The 17,080-nt window shown below is 53.1% G+C and overlaps 1 protein-coding gene and 1 long non-coding RNA gene across 7 annotated transcripts in view; one reads left to right on the forward strand and one right to left on the reverse strand.

Annotated features, from left to right (window-relative positions):
• Window positions 1-46: 46 nt before the first annotated feature.
• On the reverse strand, window positions 47-5,585 carry LOC140906251 (uncharacterized). The gene is made up of 2 exons (XR_012157051.1): window positions 5,553-5,585; window positions 47-610 (listed from the first exon to the last, which is right to left on the reverse strand). It is a non-coding gene; the product is annotated as an uncharacterized lncRNA (long non-coding RNA).
• A 58-nt stretch (window positions 5,586-5,643) lies between these two features.
• The window catches only part of LOC140906250 (casein kinase II subunit alpha-like), a 66,214-nt gene continuing 54,777 nt past the window's right edge, over window positions 5,644-17,080 (forward strand). For 2 of the 6 annotated variants that reach the window (XM_073329850.1, XM_073329855.1), the window contains exons 1-2: window positions 5,645-5,830; window positions 9,434-9,689. The gene's annotated coding sequence lies outside the window, so the exon portion shown is untranslated. Of the gene's footprint in view, window positions 5,831-7,519; window positions 7,932-8,927; window positions 9,126-9,433; window positions 9,690-17,080 lie in introns of those variants that run through there. The other 4 variants (XM_073329856.1, XM_073329852.1, XM_073329851.1 and 1 more) reach the window with 4 other exon arrangements.

The following is a 17,080-nucleotide window of genomic DNA, read 5'->3' on the forward strand; positions in this document are numbered from 1 at the left end:
TTCCCCAATATTTGCGTTGGATATTTCTATTTTTTCAGCACCTGCCCTCTCCACTCCATCAGGACTGGAGCATAGACACCTCTGCCTCCCTGCAACACTGGGATTAAGGGGCCTTCCACTCCATCAATTTTGCAGCTACTCTCCTCTCTCACTGCCACTGCCCAAAGGGGCTTCCCATTGGTTAATGGAAGTTAAGGATGAAAAGGTCCTACTAGGTCCCAGCCCATCCGCAGAGACAGGGTACAACTGTACTGCCCCCGATTGTACATTTTCTACCACTATTTCCGTTCTAGTTTTAAATGTCTCACCTGATGGGACTCTTGCCTGGCCCCTTGGGAGCCTGCTCCAAAGCTGAGTTCATATCCCTGGCCGCATTTCCTGCTATTCAGCCTACATTTCCCATCCTAGGATGTGTTTTGCTGTTGGATGCAGTTCAGTGCCAGAAAAGACTCTTGCCCCAAGTCTAGAGGTCTTCTCCTTGTGTGGGAATCCTTCCTAGTACTGGAGACCCTTTCGATCTGCAGGGGGAAAACCCCTCCATCTCTGGTTCAAAGTGTAAACTTCTTTGGCACCAGGAGACTCTTGGCTGCAGGAGGACCGTCCCTTAGACCTGCATTTTCAAAAATGTTCACTTATTTGGTGGGTGCTCAGCACCTCTGAAAACTAGGTCCATGGTATCTCAAGCTGGGCTCCCAAAAACCGAGGTCCATCAATTTGTGAACCCCTTTGAAAATGTGAACCCCTTTATTCACACTGCTGCTGTCTTGGTGCAAGGGGGAGCTGAGGCAGCAACAGAAGCACTAAACTCCCACATCTGACCTGCATTCCCTAGCCTCTGCCCCCACCTCCCCAGATTTCCCATATTCCCCCACACTCCAGTCATCACCCTGCTCCCAGGGGGACAGCACAGTGGGGAGAGCTTGGGAGGTGTGTGTGAGGCTATAGGGTGCCTGGGGGTGGGGAAAATGGCTCTAGGGGGATCCAGAAGGGAGAACAGCCATGGAAGAGTACAGGGAGATTAGCAGGGGAGAGTGGTTGTTTGGCTATGTGGGGATATCATGGGGTGGGTGGCCAGTACGTCTGCAGGGAGGCATTGGTCTGTCACATGGGGGAAGTAGTGCAGTGAGGAGCCCTCCAGGCACCAGCGCCCAGACACTCCGCTTCCCTTCATCATTGCTATCACGACAGCAGCACTGGAGGAGCCAGCATGGGCACTTCAAGAGCTCCCCATCGTCCTGCTGCTTCAGTCCGGTGGGGAATCAAGGCAGCAGGGCCAGCCAAGCCTGTTGAGTCCTGAGACCGCAGCGCAGAGCTGTTGTGCTCTCCCGCATCCCAGGCCTCCCTCACAACCCTGCTCTACCTGACCCCAGACCTCCTGCATAGCTTCAGTCTCCTGCCCCCTCCCACTTCACCGGCCTGCATATCCCAGCTCAAACCCCTGGCTCACTTGGTCTGCTCCCTCCTCCCCCAGTTCCCTGAAACACCATCAGGTGTGTCAAATCTGATTTATGGTTTGTGTCCCAGTCTATTTGTGTTGTCCATCCCAGTCTGCCATTTTGTAAAGGGTGCATCTAAACTTGTGCATTTCTTGCCAAACCTGTGAAGATTTACTTCCCTCATTTTCATTTTCTCCCACCCTCATAGGTGCAGAAGGAATCTGAGCCTTTATGGAATTCCTGCTGGATTATGACCAAGTGAAGGGAGAAGCCCGCTGAACTCAAGAGAAGAGGATATCAAAATATGTTTTAATCCCCAGATTTACATAGTTTCACACTGAATTTATGGAGCGCTTGTTGTTCTTCTAGTTGTGATCTAATTTAAGGGGTTATCATAATTCTAAACCAATTCCAGGTTGGATTATAAAGGATTATTATTTATACTGTGTAAAACACGTTATCACAGTTAGCATACGGCCATCTAGGACTGGGTGCACTGCACACCCACAGGAAGTCACAGATGGAGTCTGCTCAAAACAGCTTACAGCCTGACTTGAAACAAGACAGAAAAAGTGAGCATAACAAACAAGAGGAGGGAATGATCTGGAGAAAGGGGTAAACAGTGAGGTGGCAAAGTTTGCAGATGATACTAAACTGCTCAAGATAGTGAAGACCAAAGCAGACTGTGGAGAACTTCAAAAAGATCTCACAAAACTAAGTGATTGGGCAACAAAATGGCAAATGAAATTTAAAGTGGATAAATGTAAATTAATGCACACTGGAAAAAATAACCCCAACTACACATACAATATGATGAAGGCTAATTTAGCTACAACTAATCAAGAGAAAGATCTTGGAGTCATCGTGGATAGTTCTCTGAAGACATCCACGCACTGTGCAGCAGCAGTCAAAAAAGCAAATGGGATGTTAGAAATCATTAAAAAAGGGATAGAGAATAAGATGGAGAATATCTTATTGCCCTTATATAAATTTATGGTACGCCCACATCTTGAATACTGAATACAGATGTGGACCCCTCATCTCAAACAAGATATACTGGCATTAGAAAAGGTTCAAAGAAGGGCAACTAAAATGATGAGGGGTTTGGAACAGGTCCCATATGAAGAGAGATTAAAGAGGCTAGGACTTTTCAGCTTGGAAAAGAGGAGACTAAGGGGGGATACGTTAGAGGTATATAAAATTATGAGTGGTGCGGAGAAAGCGAATACGGAAAAGCTATTTACTTTCCCATAACACAAGAACTAAGGGCCACCAAATGAAATTAATGGGCAGCAAGTTTAAAACAAATAAAAGGAAGTTCTTCACACAGCTCAATCTGTGGAACTCCTTGCCTGAGGAGATTTTGAAGGGGAAAGCGGTTCAGTAGGGGGCAGCCCCCTCAGTCAGGGCTGACCCCATGCCCCAGCCCAGCACTAGGGAGCAGTGGGAGGATGGAGTTCAGTAGGGGCACCCCCTCATTGAGGGCTGACCCAATGCCCCCGCCCGGCACTAGGGAGCAGTGGGGGGAAGGGGGTTCAGGAGGGGGCACCCCCCTCATTGGGGGCTGACCCAGTGCCCCCGCCCGGCGCTAGGGAGCAGTGGGAGGAAGGGGGTTCAGTAGGGGGCACCCCCCTCATTGGGGGCTGACCCAGTGCCCCCGCCCGGCACTAGGGAGCAGTGGGAGGAAGGGGGTTCAGTAGGGGGCACCCCCCTCATTGGGGGCTGACCCAGTGCCCCAGCCCAGCAAAAGGGAGCAGTGGGAGGAAGGGGGTTCAGTAGGGGGCACCCCCCTCATTGGGGGCTGACCCAGTGCCCCCGCCCAGCAGAAGGGAGCAGTGGGAGGAAGGGGGTTCAGGAGGGGGCACCCCCCTCATTGGGGGCTGACCCAGTGCCCCCGCCCGGCACTAGGGAGCAGTGGGGGGAAGGGGGTTCAGGAGGGGGCACCCCCCTCATTGGGGGCTGACCCAGTGCCCCCGCCCGACACTAGGGAGCAGTGGGGGGATGGGGGTTCAGTAGGGGGCACCCCCCTCATTGGGGGCTGACCCAGTGCCCCCGCCCGGCACTAGGGAGCAGTGGGAGGAAGGGGGTTCAGTAGGGGGCACCCCCCTCATTGGGGGCTGACCCAGTGCCCCCGCCCGGCACTAGGGAGCAGTGGGGGGATGGGGGTTCAGTAGGGGGCACCCCCCTCATTGGGGGCTGACCCAGTGCCCCCGCCCGGCACTAGGGAGCAGTGGGGGGATGGGGTTCAGGAGGGGGCACCCCCCTCATTGGGGGCTGACCCAGTGCCCCCGCCCGGCACTAGGGAGCAGTGGGAGGAAGGGGGTTCAGGAGGGGGCACCCCCCTCATTGAGGGCTGACCCAATGCCCCAGCCCGGCACTAGGGAGCAGTGGGAGGAAGGGGGTTCAGTAGGGGGCACCCCCCTCATTGGGGGCTGACCCAGTGCCCCCGCCCGGCACTAGGGAGCAGTGGGAGGAAGGGGGTTCAGTAGGGGGCACCCCCCTCATTGGGGGCTGACCCAGTGCCCCCGCCCGGCACTAGGGAGCAGTGGGGGGAAGGGGGTTCAGTAGGGGGCACCCCCCTCATTGGGGGCTGACCCAGTGCCCCCGCCCGGCACTAGGGAGCAGTGGGGGGAAGGGGGTTCAGTAGGGGGCACCCCCCTCATTGGGGGCTGACCCAGTGCCCCCGCCCGGCACTAGGGAGCAGTGGGAGGAAGGGGGTTCAGGAGGGGGCACCCCCCTCATTGGGGGCTGACCCAGTGCCCCCGCCCGGCACTAGGGAGCAGTGGGAGGAAGGGGGTTCAGTAGGGGGCACCCCCCTCATTGGGGGCTGACCCAGTGCCCCCGCCCGGCACTAGGGAGCAGTGGGGGGAAGGGGGTTCAGTAGGGGGCACCCCCCTCATTGGGGGCTGACCCAGTGCCCCCGCCCGGCACTAGGGAGCAGTGGGAGGAAGGGGGTTCAGTAGGGGGCACCCCCCTCATTGCGGGCTGACCCAGTGCCCCCGCCCGGCACTAGGGAGCAGTGGGGGGAAGGGGGTTCAGTAGGGGGCACCCCCCTCATTGGGGGCTGACCCAGTGCCCCCGCCCGGCACTAGGGAGCAGTGGGAGGAAGGGGGTTCAGGAGGGGGCACCCCCCTCATTGGGGGCTGACCCAGTGCCCCCGCCCGGCACTAGGGAGCAGTGGGAGGAAGGGGGTTCAGTAGGGGGCACCCCCCTCATTGGGGGCTGACCCAGTGCCCCCGCCCGGCACTAGGGAGCAGTGGGGGGAAGGGGGTTCAGTAGGGGGCACCCCCCTCATTGGGGGCTGACCCAGTGCCCCCGCCCGGCACTAGGGAGCAGTGGGAGGAAGGGGGTTCAGTAGGGGGCACCCCCCTCATTGGGGGCTGACCCAGTGCCCCCGCCCGGCACTAGGGAGCAGTGGGGGGAAGGGGGTTCAGTAGGGGGCACCCCCCTCATTGGGGGCTGACCCAGTGCCCCCGCCCGGCGCTAGGGAGCAGTGGGGGGAAGGGGGTTCAGTAGGGGGCACCCCCCTCATTGGGGGCTAACCCAGTGCCCCCGCCCGGCGCTAGGGAGCAGTGGGGGGAAGGGGGTTCAGGAGGGGGCACCCCCCTCATTGGGGGCTGACCCAGTGCCCCCGCCCGGCGCTAGGGAGCAGTGGGGGGAAGGGGGTTCAGTAGGGGGCACCCCCCTCATTGGGGGCTGACCCAGTGCCCCCGCCCGGCGCTAGGGAGCAGTGGGGGGAAGGGGGTTCAGTAGGGGGCACCCCCCTCATTGGGGGCTGACCCAGTGCCCCCGCCCGGCGCTAGGGAGCAGTGGGGGGAAGGGGGTTCAGGAGGGGGCACCCCCCTCATTGGGGGCTGACCCAGTGCCCCCGCCCGGCACTAGGGAGCAGTGGGGGGAAGGGGGTTCAGTAGGGGGCACCCCCCTCATTGGGGGCTGACCCAGTGCCCCCGCCCGGCGCTAGGGAGCAGTGGGGGGAAGGGGGTTCAGGAGGGGGCACCCCCCTCATTGGGGGCTGACCCAGTGCCCCCGCCCGGCACTAGGGAGCAGTGGGGGGGCGCCCCTGACAGCGGCGGGCGCGGGGCCCGCGGCCCAACGCTCTATGGTCCCATGACGTACCAGGCGGCCGCGGCCCGGCGCCGTCTCTCCCCCGCTCTCTATGGTGCGGGCCGGCGGGATGCGGAAGTGGCCGCGAGCGAGGCCCTAGCGCCCTCTGGCGGCCCGGCCCGGCCCGGCAGCTGCTGCTCCCGTCCCGCTCCGACGGCGCCGCTGCCCGGGAGCGCCGGCCGCCATATTGTCACCCCCAGCGGGCCGGGGTCGGGCAGCCCCCCCCCCGCGACAGGAGCGGGGAGAGACCCCCCCGCGCCGCCCCCCGCCGCCTCCCGCCGCCCGGCCAGGTGAGGAGCCGGCTGCGGCCTCCGCCCGGAGCGCGGGGAACCCACCGGGGGTCCCCCCTGGTCCTGCCCCCCGGGGAGTGGGGGGCGGGAGGGGAGGTTCCCCCCCCGGATCTGCCCCCGGGGTGTGGGGGGGGAGGTTCCCCCTCCGGATCTGCCCCCGGGGTGTGTGTGGGGAGGTTCCCCCCCAGATCTGCCCCTGGGGCTGTGGGGGGCGGGAGGGGAGGTTCCCCCCCCGGATCTGCCCCCGGGGTGTGTGTGGGGAGGTTCCCCCCCAGATCTGCCCCTGGGGCTGTGGGGGGCGGGAGGGGAGGTTCCCCCCCCCGGATCTGCCCCCGGGGTGCGGGGGGGCAGAGGGGAGGCCCCCCCCATATCTGCCCCCGGGGAGTGGGGGGCAGGAGGGGAGGTCCCCCCCCGGATCTGCCCCTGGGGCTGTGGGGGGCGGGAGGGGAGGTTCCCCCCCGGATCTGCCCCCGGGGTGTGGGGGGGCAGGGGGGGAGGTCCCCCCCCGGATCTGCCCCTGGGGCTGTGGGGGGGAAGGGGGGGAGGTTCCCCCCCCGGATCTGCCCCCGGGGTGTGGGGGGGAAGGGGGGGAGGTTCCCCCCCCGGATCTGCCCCAGGGGTGTGGGGGGGCAAGGGGGGAGGTTTCCCCCCCGGATCTGCCCCTGGGGCTGTGGGGGGCGGGAGGGAGGGGAGGTTCCCCCGGATCTGCCCCCGGGGCTGTGGGGGGCGGGAGGGGAGGTTCCCCCCAGATCTGCCTATGATGCTGTTGGAGGAGGGGCAGCATTGAGTGTGGTTCCCCCCATTTCTCCAGTGCTGTGGAGGGAGGGTGCAGTGTGAGGGGAGGTTTCTGCCGTCACCCCAGTGCCATAGGGGTGGTAACCAGAGTGTGGGGAACCCCCACCCCGATCCTCCCTGGTGCTATGGGGTGCTGATCTAGTGTGGAGAAAGTTTTCCCAGGCTGTATTACCCACTGGTGCTGTGAGGAAGAGGGGCAGCGTGAGGGGAGCTCCCCTCTGTATACCCCCACTTCCCACCCTCAGGGCAAGGGTTTGTGTGGGGGGGTGTCCCCTGCCCCAGTCCTCCTGGTGCTGGTGTGGGAAGGGGGTGGTTTGAACTGGGCGTATCCGCCTGGTGGTTGTGGGGAAGGCGGTTGATGAGAGTGGAGAGGTGAGATAGTGTTGGGGCAGATTCCCGTCTCCCTGTGTTCCCTGCCACACTCCACACCCCCCCACCCCCCGACACCAGAGGGAAGATCTTGTTTGCCCTTCCTTCCTGCCGCTGTTGTGGAAGGTGGTCAGTGTTCGAGAACATCCTCTCCACCCATGCCTCTCTTCTGTTGGTGCTGCTGGGATAGTGGGGGGGATCTCCGCTCTGGCCTTGCTGGAAGGGGCTTTCATGATCTCAAGGGACTGGCCTAGTTTTTCATGGAGGACACATTTCCCAGCTCTACCCGTGACTCCTACCATCATACGGCCTCATTCCCAGCTGTCAGTCCCAGGCAAGCCCGCTTGGTAGCCGGGGTTTTAATCAGAATCCAAAAGCGTCACTCATGTGCTAAGTGAGGCCCCAAGCAGCAGCCCTTGGATGCTATAGCTCCCAGCATGCTGTGCTCCATCTTGATACGAGTGTTCCAGGCCTCGCTGTGTGCTCGGGCTTTCAGGCTCCACGGGCTTCTTTGTTTTACTGCAGGCCTGTTGGACTCTTGGGCCTCTGGCGAGTGGCTATTGCAGCTTGAGAATGTGTGACGTTTGGCTACCCCCTGTCGTTAAAAGTAGACATGGACATTTGTGGATGACACCGAAATGGGAGGGGTTGCAAACACTTTGGAGGACAAGATTAGTATTCAAAATGACCTTGACAAAGTGGAGATGGTCTGAAATCAACAAGATGAAATTCAGCAAAGACAAGTGCAAAGTACTGCACTCAGGAAGGAAAAATCAAATGCACAACTACAAAACGGGGACTGACTGTCTAGGCAGTAGTACTGCTGAAAAGCATCTGGCAGTTCTACTGGATCACAAAACGAATATGAGTCGTCAATGGGATGCAATTGCAAAAAAGGCTAATACCGTTCTGGGGCTTAATGACAGGAGTGTCATAGGTAAGATGTGGGGAGTAATTGTCCTGATCTACTCGGTACTGAGGAAGGCCTCCACTGAAGTACTGTATCCAGTTCTGGGCACCAGATGTGAATAAAGTGGAGAGTGCAGAGAAGAGCAACAACAATGATCAAAGGTTTAGAAAACCTGACCTGTGAGGAAAGGTTAAAAACTGGGCATGTTTAGTCTTGAGAGAGGAAGACTCAGCGGGACCTGATGAGTCTTCAAATATGTTAAGGGTTGCTGTAAAGAGGATGGTGATCAGTTGTTTTCCATGGTCACTGAAGGAAAGATAAGAAGTAATGGTTTTAATCTGCAGCAAGGGAGATTTAGATTAGATATTAGGAAAAACTTTCTAACTAGAAGGGCAGCTAAGTTCTGGAATAGGCTTCCAAGGGAAATTGAGGAATCCCAATCATTTAAGAACAGGCTGGACAAACACCTGTCAGGGATGGTCTAGGTTTACTTGGTCCTGCCTCAGTGCAGGACGTGGATGTAATGACCTCTCAAGATCTTTTCCAGCCTGACATTTCTGTGATTCTATGGACAGAATAAACAAAGCTTAATTCCAGTGTAGTGAAAGAATACTGGCTCAGTGGATTTCTGCTCTGGGGCTCAGAGTTTTCCCTCTCTAGTTTATCATGGATTGTGTTGTATTAGATGGGTCTATTGCTGGATTATTTCTCTAGTCCTGTAAGTGTGCAAGGCATTTATGGGTGTGTGACTTTGGACATCTAAAGCCTACAGGCTTTCTAGCTGTAACGTCACCTGTCGCTTCCCCTACTCTATTAATGTTTGTCTTAAGCAGACTTGCTTTCAGTGAAATCTGCTTTCTGAGCGCTTGAAACCACTCCAACACATTTGCTCCTGCAAGCAAAGGAGAGTCCGGCCTGATCAGTGCTTGGAATGGAGATCTCCGAGAAACATCTAGGTGGTGCCAGAGGTGGTGTTGGTAATGGAGAAGGTTCTCTCAAAAGGGGTTCTCTTTCTTCCTCTAGTCAGGAATAACGTTCATACCCCATTGTGGTACTACGGGATGTTATGCTGCAGGGAGGGGCTGTGTGACTCAGCAGAGGATGCTCTATTCCAAGTCAGGATTGACCCCAACGCCTAGTGAAGATTTAGGAGGCTGATGGAAGTGCTAGCTTGTGGATAAGGTGTCAAATCAAGGACTTGACCATTTGTGGATATTAAAGGTATGATGGTACTTTCCTCAGAAACCCAGCTTATTCACCTCAGTATCACCTGCAAAATTCAATTTAAGTAATTTAATTTTGCCTCCCTAAAATTTCCCCTCTGATTTCAACTGGTTATGGAATTCTCCTTTACTATCTGTTGTAAATTGCTGGGCACTGTTGCTATGTGCTGCTAAACAGCTGCCGTGTCCCGCTGGCGAGGTAGCTGCATGTCAGGGCTGCTCTGATTCCTGTGTATGTGTTTGCCCCGCCCTTGGGGATTGCTGGTGGAGGGTGCTATGGAAATGCCTGTTGCTGCTGTTTTTTAGGAACAGGGCAATGCTGTGAGCCCCTGGCTCTTGGGAGGCCCTGCAGCCCATCACTTTTCTCTGTGCCGACGGATGGAAACCACGGATAGCTGCGACGTGGAAGCACTTTCCCTTTCCTCTTGAGCGGATTGCTGCAGCGAGCTCTGCCCGGCCCAGCTGGCCTCCCCACCTGTCTGGAATGCAGCTCACGCCTTTCTCTGCCTCTCCCAGGACAGCTCAAGGCAGTATCTGGGCTATAGATTAACCAAGGTTCAAGGTAATAACTTTCTGTTCCTGGAGAATATGAAATCAATGTCAATGACCTGGGCCATGTTCTACCAGCGTCCTTTCAAAGGGAAAGTGAGTCTGAGACTGTGACCTGTCTGACCTGGAGTGGAGAGTTGATACTGTTACAGGTTGTAATATGTATGGAAGTGTTTTGCCAGTCCTGGGATGCTCCCCCAGGTGTGCCAAGTATCTCACTCCTTACCTGCAGTCCCCCTGCTATCCCTGTCCTGGGACCCCTACACGATTTGCTTATGCGCTGTTCCTGAGTTGCTCCCATCTCCTTCTCCCTAACATGGCTGCTTCTCTCCAGGTGTGAGGGGAGCAGCCAAGAAGTGGAATACTTAGGCAGCTTCACCTTGTTCTTCTGCTCACACAAGAAGTGCGAGTGCACTGTGACCAACATGCTGTTGTCCCTGCACTGCAGCGGCCTGTCCCCCTTTGGGCTGTGCCCTGCAGTCAGGCTGTGACTTTGGACAGGTGTTTCAGTCTCTCTCTGCCTCAGTCACTGTAGCTGGGAAACTTAGTCAGTCCCCAGCCCCGTCACTGAAGATGAGACGTGGGTCAGTGTAGATGCAGCCCGAATACCATAGTGAATGTGTGATGGATAAGAAGCCAAAGAGGAAGGCATAGCTTTCCTGAGGAAATAGAGAGAGGGTATGTGAAGGAGCAGATCCTGCTGAACTTCTCTCGTCTGCACTTGTCTGTGTCACAGGCTTGCGCCACAAGTTTGTTTTCCCTTTTATAATTAATTATGCCTCATATCAAAAGGCTGTTCCCATGGAACCAGTTGGGCTTCTTGCTGCTGAATGGCAACGGCTGCTACTTAATCAGGGCCATAGTTGCAAAGCTTTCACTTAAGAAGGACACCTATGGCGAGTCATGCTAGATGATGCATCAACGGGAATTTTGAGTGTGAGCAGAGAGGTTATTTTACCTCTGTATTTGGCCCTGGTGTGACCGCTGCAGGAATCCTGAGTCCAGGTCTGGTGCCCACAGTTTAAGAAGGATTATGATAAACTGGAGGGGGTCAGAGAAGAGCCCCGAGAATGATTAAAAGATTAGAAAACTTGCCTTACAGTGATAAACTCAACATGCTCAATCTATTTAGCTTAACAAAGAGGAGGTTAAAGGATGGCTTGATTACACTCTGTAAGCACCTACCTGGGAAACAAATATTTAACAATGGGCTCTTCAGTCTAGCAGAGAAAGGTCTAACATCCAATGGCTGGAAGTTGAAGCTAGACAAATTCAGACTGGAAATAAGGTGTAAATTTTTGACAGGGTAATTAATCATTGGACCAACTTACCAAGAGTCATGGTGGATTCTCTGTCACTAGCCATTTTTAAATCAAGATTGGATGGTTTTTCTAAAAGATCTGCTATTGGAATTTTTTGGGGGAAGTTCTATGGTCTGTGATATACAGGAGGTCAGACTACATGATCACAATGGTTCCTCTGGCCTTGGAATCATAGAATATCAGGGTTGGAAGGGACCTCAGGAGGTCATCTAGTCCAATCCCCTGCTCAAAGCAGGACCAAGCCCCAACTAAATCATCCCAACCAGAGCTTTGTCAAGCCTGACCTTAAAAATATCTATGGAAGGAGATTCCACCACCTCCCTAGGGAACCCATTCCAGTGCTTCACCACCCTCCTAGTGAAAAAGTTTTTCCTAATATCCAACCTAAACCTCCCCCACTGCCACTTGAGACCATTACTCCTCGTTCTGTCATCTGCTACCACTGAGAACAGCCGAGCTCCATCCTCTTTGGAACCCCCTTTCAGGTAGCTGAAAGCAGCTATCAAATCCCCCCTCATTCTTCTCTTCTGCAGACTAAACAATCCCAGTTCCCTCAGCCTCTCCTCATAAGTCATGTGTTCCAGTCCCCTAATCATTTTTGTTGCCCTCTGCTGGACGTTTTCCAATTTTTCCACATCCTTCTTGTAGCATGGGGCCCAAAACTGGACACAGTACTCCAGATGAGGCCTCACCAATGTCGAATAGAGGGGAACGATCACGTCCCTCGATCTGCAGGCAATGCCCCTACATATACATCCCAAAATGCCATTGGCCTTCTTGGCAACAAGGGCACACTGTTGACTCCTATCCAGCTTCTCGTCCACTGTAACCCCTAGGTTCTTTTCTGCAGAACTGCTGCCAAGCCATTCGGTCCCTAGTCTGTAGCTGTGCATTGGGTTCTTCCGTCCTAAGTGCAGGATTCTGCACTTGTCCTTGTTGTACCTCATCCGATTTCTTTTGGCCCAATCCTCTAATTTGTCTAGGTCCCTCTGTATCCTATCCCTGCCCTCCAGTGTATCTACCTCTCCTCCCAGTTTTGTGTCATCTGCAAACTTGCTGAGGGTGCAATCCACACCATCCTCCAGATCATTTATGAAGATATTGAACAAATCCGGCCCGAGGACCGACCCTTGGGGCACTCCACTTGATACCGGCTGCCAACTAGACATGGAGCCATTGATCACTACCCGTTGAGCCCGACAATCTAGCCAGCTTTCTATCCACCTTATAGTCCATTCATCCAGCCCATACCTCTTTAACTTGCTGGCAAGAATACTGTGGGAGACAGTGTCAGAAGCTTTGCTAAAGTCAAGGAACAACATGTCCACCGCTTTCCCCTCATCCACAGAGCCAGTTATCTCATCATAGAAGGCAATCAGGTTAGTCAGGCATGACTCGCCCTTGGTGAATCCATGCTGACTGTTCCTGATCACTTTCCTCTCCTCAAAGTGCTTCAGAGTTGATTCCTTGAGGACATGCTCCATGATTTTTCCAGGGACTGAGGTGAGGCTGACTGCTCTGTAGTTCCCCGGATCCTCCTCCTTTCCTTTTTTAAAGGTGGGCACTACATTAGCCTTTTCCAGTCGTCCGGGACTTCCCTGGATTGCCATGAGTTTTCAAAGATAATGGCCAATGGCTCTGCAATCACAGCCGCCAATTCCTTTAGCACTCTCGGATGCAGCGCATCAGGCCCCATGGACTTGTGCACGTCCAGCTTTTCTAAATAGTCCCAAACCACTTCTTTCTCCACAGAGGGCTGGTCACCTCCTCCCCATGCTGTGCTGCCCAGTGCAGCAGTCTGGGAGCTGACCTTGTTCGTGAAAACAGAGGCAAAAAAAGCATTGAGTACATTAGCTTTTTCCACATCCTCTGTCACTAGGTTGCCTCCCTCATTCAGTAAGGGGCCCACACTTTCCTTAACTTTCTTCTTGTTGCTAACATCTCTGAATCTGTGTGTAACAGGACTTGACATAGGTGGGAGATTCTGAATTCCAGGGCTATAAAATATCAATTTGATTATTATACCTGAATTTAGGGTAAACAGTGAGGTGAAAAAATTTGCAGATGATACAAAAGTACTCAAGATACTTAAGTCCCAGGCAGCCTGCGAAGAGCTGCAAAGGGATCTCACAAAACTGGGTGATTGGGCAACCAAATGGCAGATGAAATTCAATGTTGATAAATGCAAAGTAATGCACATTGGAAAGCATCATCCCAACTATACATATACAATGATGGGGTCTAAATTAGCTGTTACCACTCAAGAAAGAGATCTTGGAGTCATTGTGGATAGTTCTCTGAAAACATCCATTCAATGGGCAGCGGCAGTCAAAAAATGAACTGTTGGGACTCATTAAGAAAGGGATAGGTAAGAAGACAGAAAATATCCTATTGCCTCTATATAAATCCATGGTACACCCACACCTTGAATACTGCGTGCTGATGTGGTTGCCCCATCTCAAAAAAAGATGTACTGGAATTGGAAAAGGTTCAGAAAATGGCAACAGAAATGATTAGGGGTCTGGAACAGCTTCCATACGAGGGGAGATTAATAAGACTGGGACTTTTCAGCTTGGAGAAGAGGCGAATAAGGGGGGATATGCTAGAGGTCTATAAAATCATAAGTGGTGTAGAGAAAGTAAATAAGGAAGTGTTATTTACTTCTTCTCATAACACAAGAACTAGGGGTCACCCAATAAAATTAATAGGCAGCAGGTTTAAAAGAAAAAAAGGAAGTATTTCTTCACACAACCCGTGGAACTCCTTGCCAGAGGATGTTGTGAAGGCCAAAACGGTAACAGCATTCAAAAAAGAGCTAGCTACATTCACGGGGGATAGGTCCATTAATGGCTATTAGCTAGGATGGGCAGGGATTGTGTCCCTAGGCTCTGTTTGTCAGAAGCTGGGAATGGGCGACGGAATGGATCACTTGATGATTCCCTGTTCTGTCCATTCTTTCTGGGACACCTGGCATTGGCCACTGTCGGAAGACAGGATACCTGACTAGATGGACCTTTGGTCTGACCCAGTCTGGTTGTTCTTATGTTCTTATTTATCTTTAATATTTATTGTGGCAAGTGGAGTGTCCTTGGTTGAAATCTCAATTAAAGGTGGCCACTCAACTGGGCTTTCATAATGTGTAGAGAATGCCTGAAAGGGTTTTTAAAAATGTTTTTCTAGGGTTTGTTTTTTTTTAACGTTAGAAATATCTGGAATGTCCAAGTGTTTTGATACCTAGTTCTTCTGGCGGACTTTTGGGGCTGTTGAATCTTTAACAAAGCCAAGCGTTGAGAGAGGAGCTTATTAATCGGTGTTAACGTAGATGGACAAAGGGGCAGAGCTTGAGGCAGCACTGAATAAAAATCACTTCCCCATTCAGGTTTAACTGGATGGCCTCGCTGGTGTAATTTTATCAGTTTCCTAGACCTTCACAGAATCTTCTAGGGCAGTGGTTCTCAAACTTTTTCTTTTGCGGACCATTTGAAAATTGCTCAGCGGACCACTTAATGATCTTTCCAAATGTTGTTTGTACCATGAGCTAACTATTGTAAAGCGCTTTGGATGAAAGTGCTATATTAAAAAACCTTAATAATAATTAACTTTTTTTGTTCTAGAGATACAAGCACACAACTACTTTAATATCCGTAGCCCTACCTTTCTAATGCAACGGATGTGCCCTCTCTCCCCTGCCGCAGCAGCCCCTGGGCTGGGGCTGGGAAGGAGGGCTTTTTCTCCCTGGTAGCCGCAACCCTGGAGCAGGGGAAAGTCGTCTCTTTGGCCCCCAACCCCTCTTCTCACCCCACTGCCCCTGCCCGCCCCACCAATCCCCCCAAGGCCACCATCTCACCTTACATGTGCGTCTTCTCCGGGGTGCAGGCACCTAATTAGTGGAGCCAGGCCTTCGCAGCTCCACTAATTAGGTGGGTGGCCCACCATTCTCTCGTGTGCAGCTGCCCAGATGTGCACCTTAGATGGAACTATCCGTGAACCACCTGAATGGAGCTTGTGGCCCACTGGTGATCCATGGAGCACAGTTTGAGAACCTCTGCTCTAAGGGGAAAGGGGCAGATGAGACATGAATTTCCAGTGGAAAATAACAAGCGGAAAAAATATGCAGCATTGACTTTCGTTTCTTCTTTGTGGATCATAAAGGGCACAAGTCATTTTACTTTCTGTGCAGCCCCCCGAAGAGGATTGTACTGCAACATTACTCCAGGTTGATACCTGTCTTCGTTGCTCTGTCTGAGCACCGCGCCTAGCACTGTAAGCCCTGATCCCTGAGGGAGGCTTTTCGGCTCTGCACCAGTTACAACTGTAAATCATAATCTATATTCATTTCTGTGCAGGGTCTCAAACTCCTTTGCAAACATTCCCTTGTGACTGGTTAAAACATCTCTGTGAGGTTGGTAACTATCATTATCCCCATTTTACAGATGAGGAAACTGAGGCATCCGAGGTCACAGTTGGAGTTGGTGGCAGAGCTAGGAATGCCTTTAGGAATCCTGACTTGAGCTACCAGTCCAAACTCCCGTGTTGCGGTACTTTCCCCTACAGCTACTGGCTCTCAATGCCTCAGCATGGTGTAGGAGGTGCTGTATCGTTGGGTTCTGTGCCCACCAGAGCTCTGTCTGTGGGCATCGCAGTGCAGAATCAGGGCCCTTGATTGCCACCACTGCCCCTTTATAAGGCTGATTTTGATCCCCCTTGTAATCTCCCCCACAAGAACCATAGAATTCCTCAAGCTTTCAAAGACTTACAGTGAAGTCTCATTGCCACCATGACTGTTTTCTGAACATCTTGAATCAATTAAGGACTTGTTGAGATTAAAATACTTACAAATATTTCAAAAGGGAGATATTGTATATGTCTCACTGTCTGATGTCTTTGTCTGTGCGCTCAGTGAAATCACATTATACCACAACGTGTGAACTGTAGCAAGGTTTTGACATTAGCTCACCCAAGAGGCAGTTTTCAAAGGGAGGAATACTAAAATGTTTAAACTGCAATTATTTGAAATCTAAGTATGATTCCTTGTTGGTGGAGCTGAAATAAGAAAAAAAAACAGGGCTTCAGAGAATATTTTTCTTGGTGACTTAAAACTATCCAGAGCTACTTCTCCAAAAGTGAAAGAAAACTTCATTGTTAAGAATCTCAGATAGTCTTGAGTCTCTTTCACTAGCCAAGGGCATGGGTTACAGTGGCAGCTCATGGTTTGGGTTCTTTTATAGTGGTTTCAAGGTTTCAGTTGTGTAAATGGGCTGAGTTCAGAGAAGAAAAGTGTTGTTGTCAGGCCTGTGTCTATTGTTTGGGTCTTGGTGTTCTGAGAGGCTGTTCTGGATACAAGTGACTCTCTGAGAAGTAGGTTGGTAGCTGTATTGTTTGAGAGGGGTGAGGTTCTGGAGCTGACTGGAAGCATTCTGGTTTTATACGGTGATTCACAGTCCAGAATAGTTCCAGTAATGATTTAAATTCTAACCCTTTGATTTGGCATCTCTCAGCTGTGAACTGTGGAGGACTGGCCAGTTGAGAGGCAGCTGGCCAGGGCGAAAAAATGTGTAAGGTTCACAGCACTTGTACTGGTTAGTGTTGCCCAACAATCTAGAAATTATGAACAATGCTTGAGTCTTCTGTCGCCCTGGTGTTGGGGCCCAGAAGGAATCCGGTGTCACCGTTAGAGAACTTGTTTGACGATTGATGCTAGGTCACCAGAAGATCATCACCCTTTGTTGACCTTCAAGGCAGAGAGGATGAAGTTTACAACTGCATATATGCTCATCAGATGCAGGTATCAGTCTGTGTATGTTGCAGCCCCTTTTCCCAGGGCATTCCACATCCTGCTAAGCTTGACCTGCTGCTTGAAGGAGAGAAAATAAACATGAGGACCCCCCCCCGCCCCACCCCATCCCAACAGGCTCTTTTGTAGCAGTAGTCCTGAGAGATGGGGTTCTCAAAGTTCAGGGAAAAGGACTCCTAAAGGACTCCTCTTACCTCTACCCCTGTGCACTTCAGCCTTTCTACTCCTTGCTCTTTGAAACCTGTTCCCTCTGATTAGCAGCATGGGAGAACCTGCAGAGGTCTTGGG

The sequence above is a fragment of the Lepidochelys kempii genome, chromosome 2 (assembly GCF_965140265.1).
Source record: "Lepidochelys kempii isolate rLepKem1 chromosome 2, rLepKem1.hap2, whole genome shotgun sequence".
NCBI classification, from domain to species: domain Eukaryota; kingdom Metazoa; phylum Chordata; order Testudines; family Cheloniidae; genus Lepidochelys; species Lepidochelys kempii.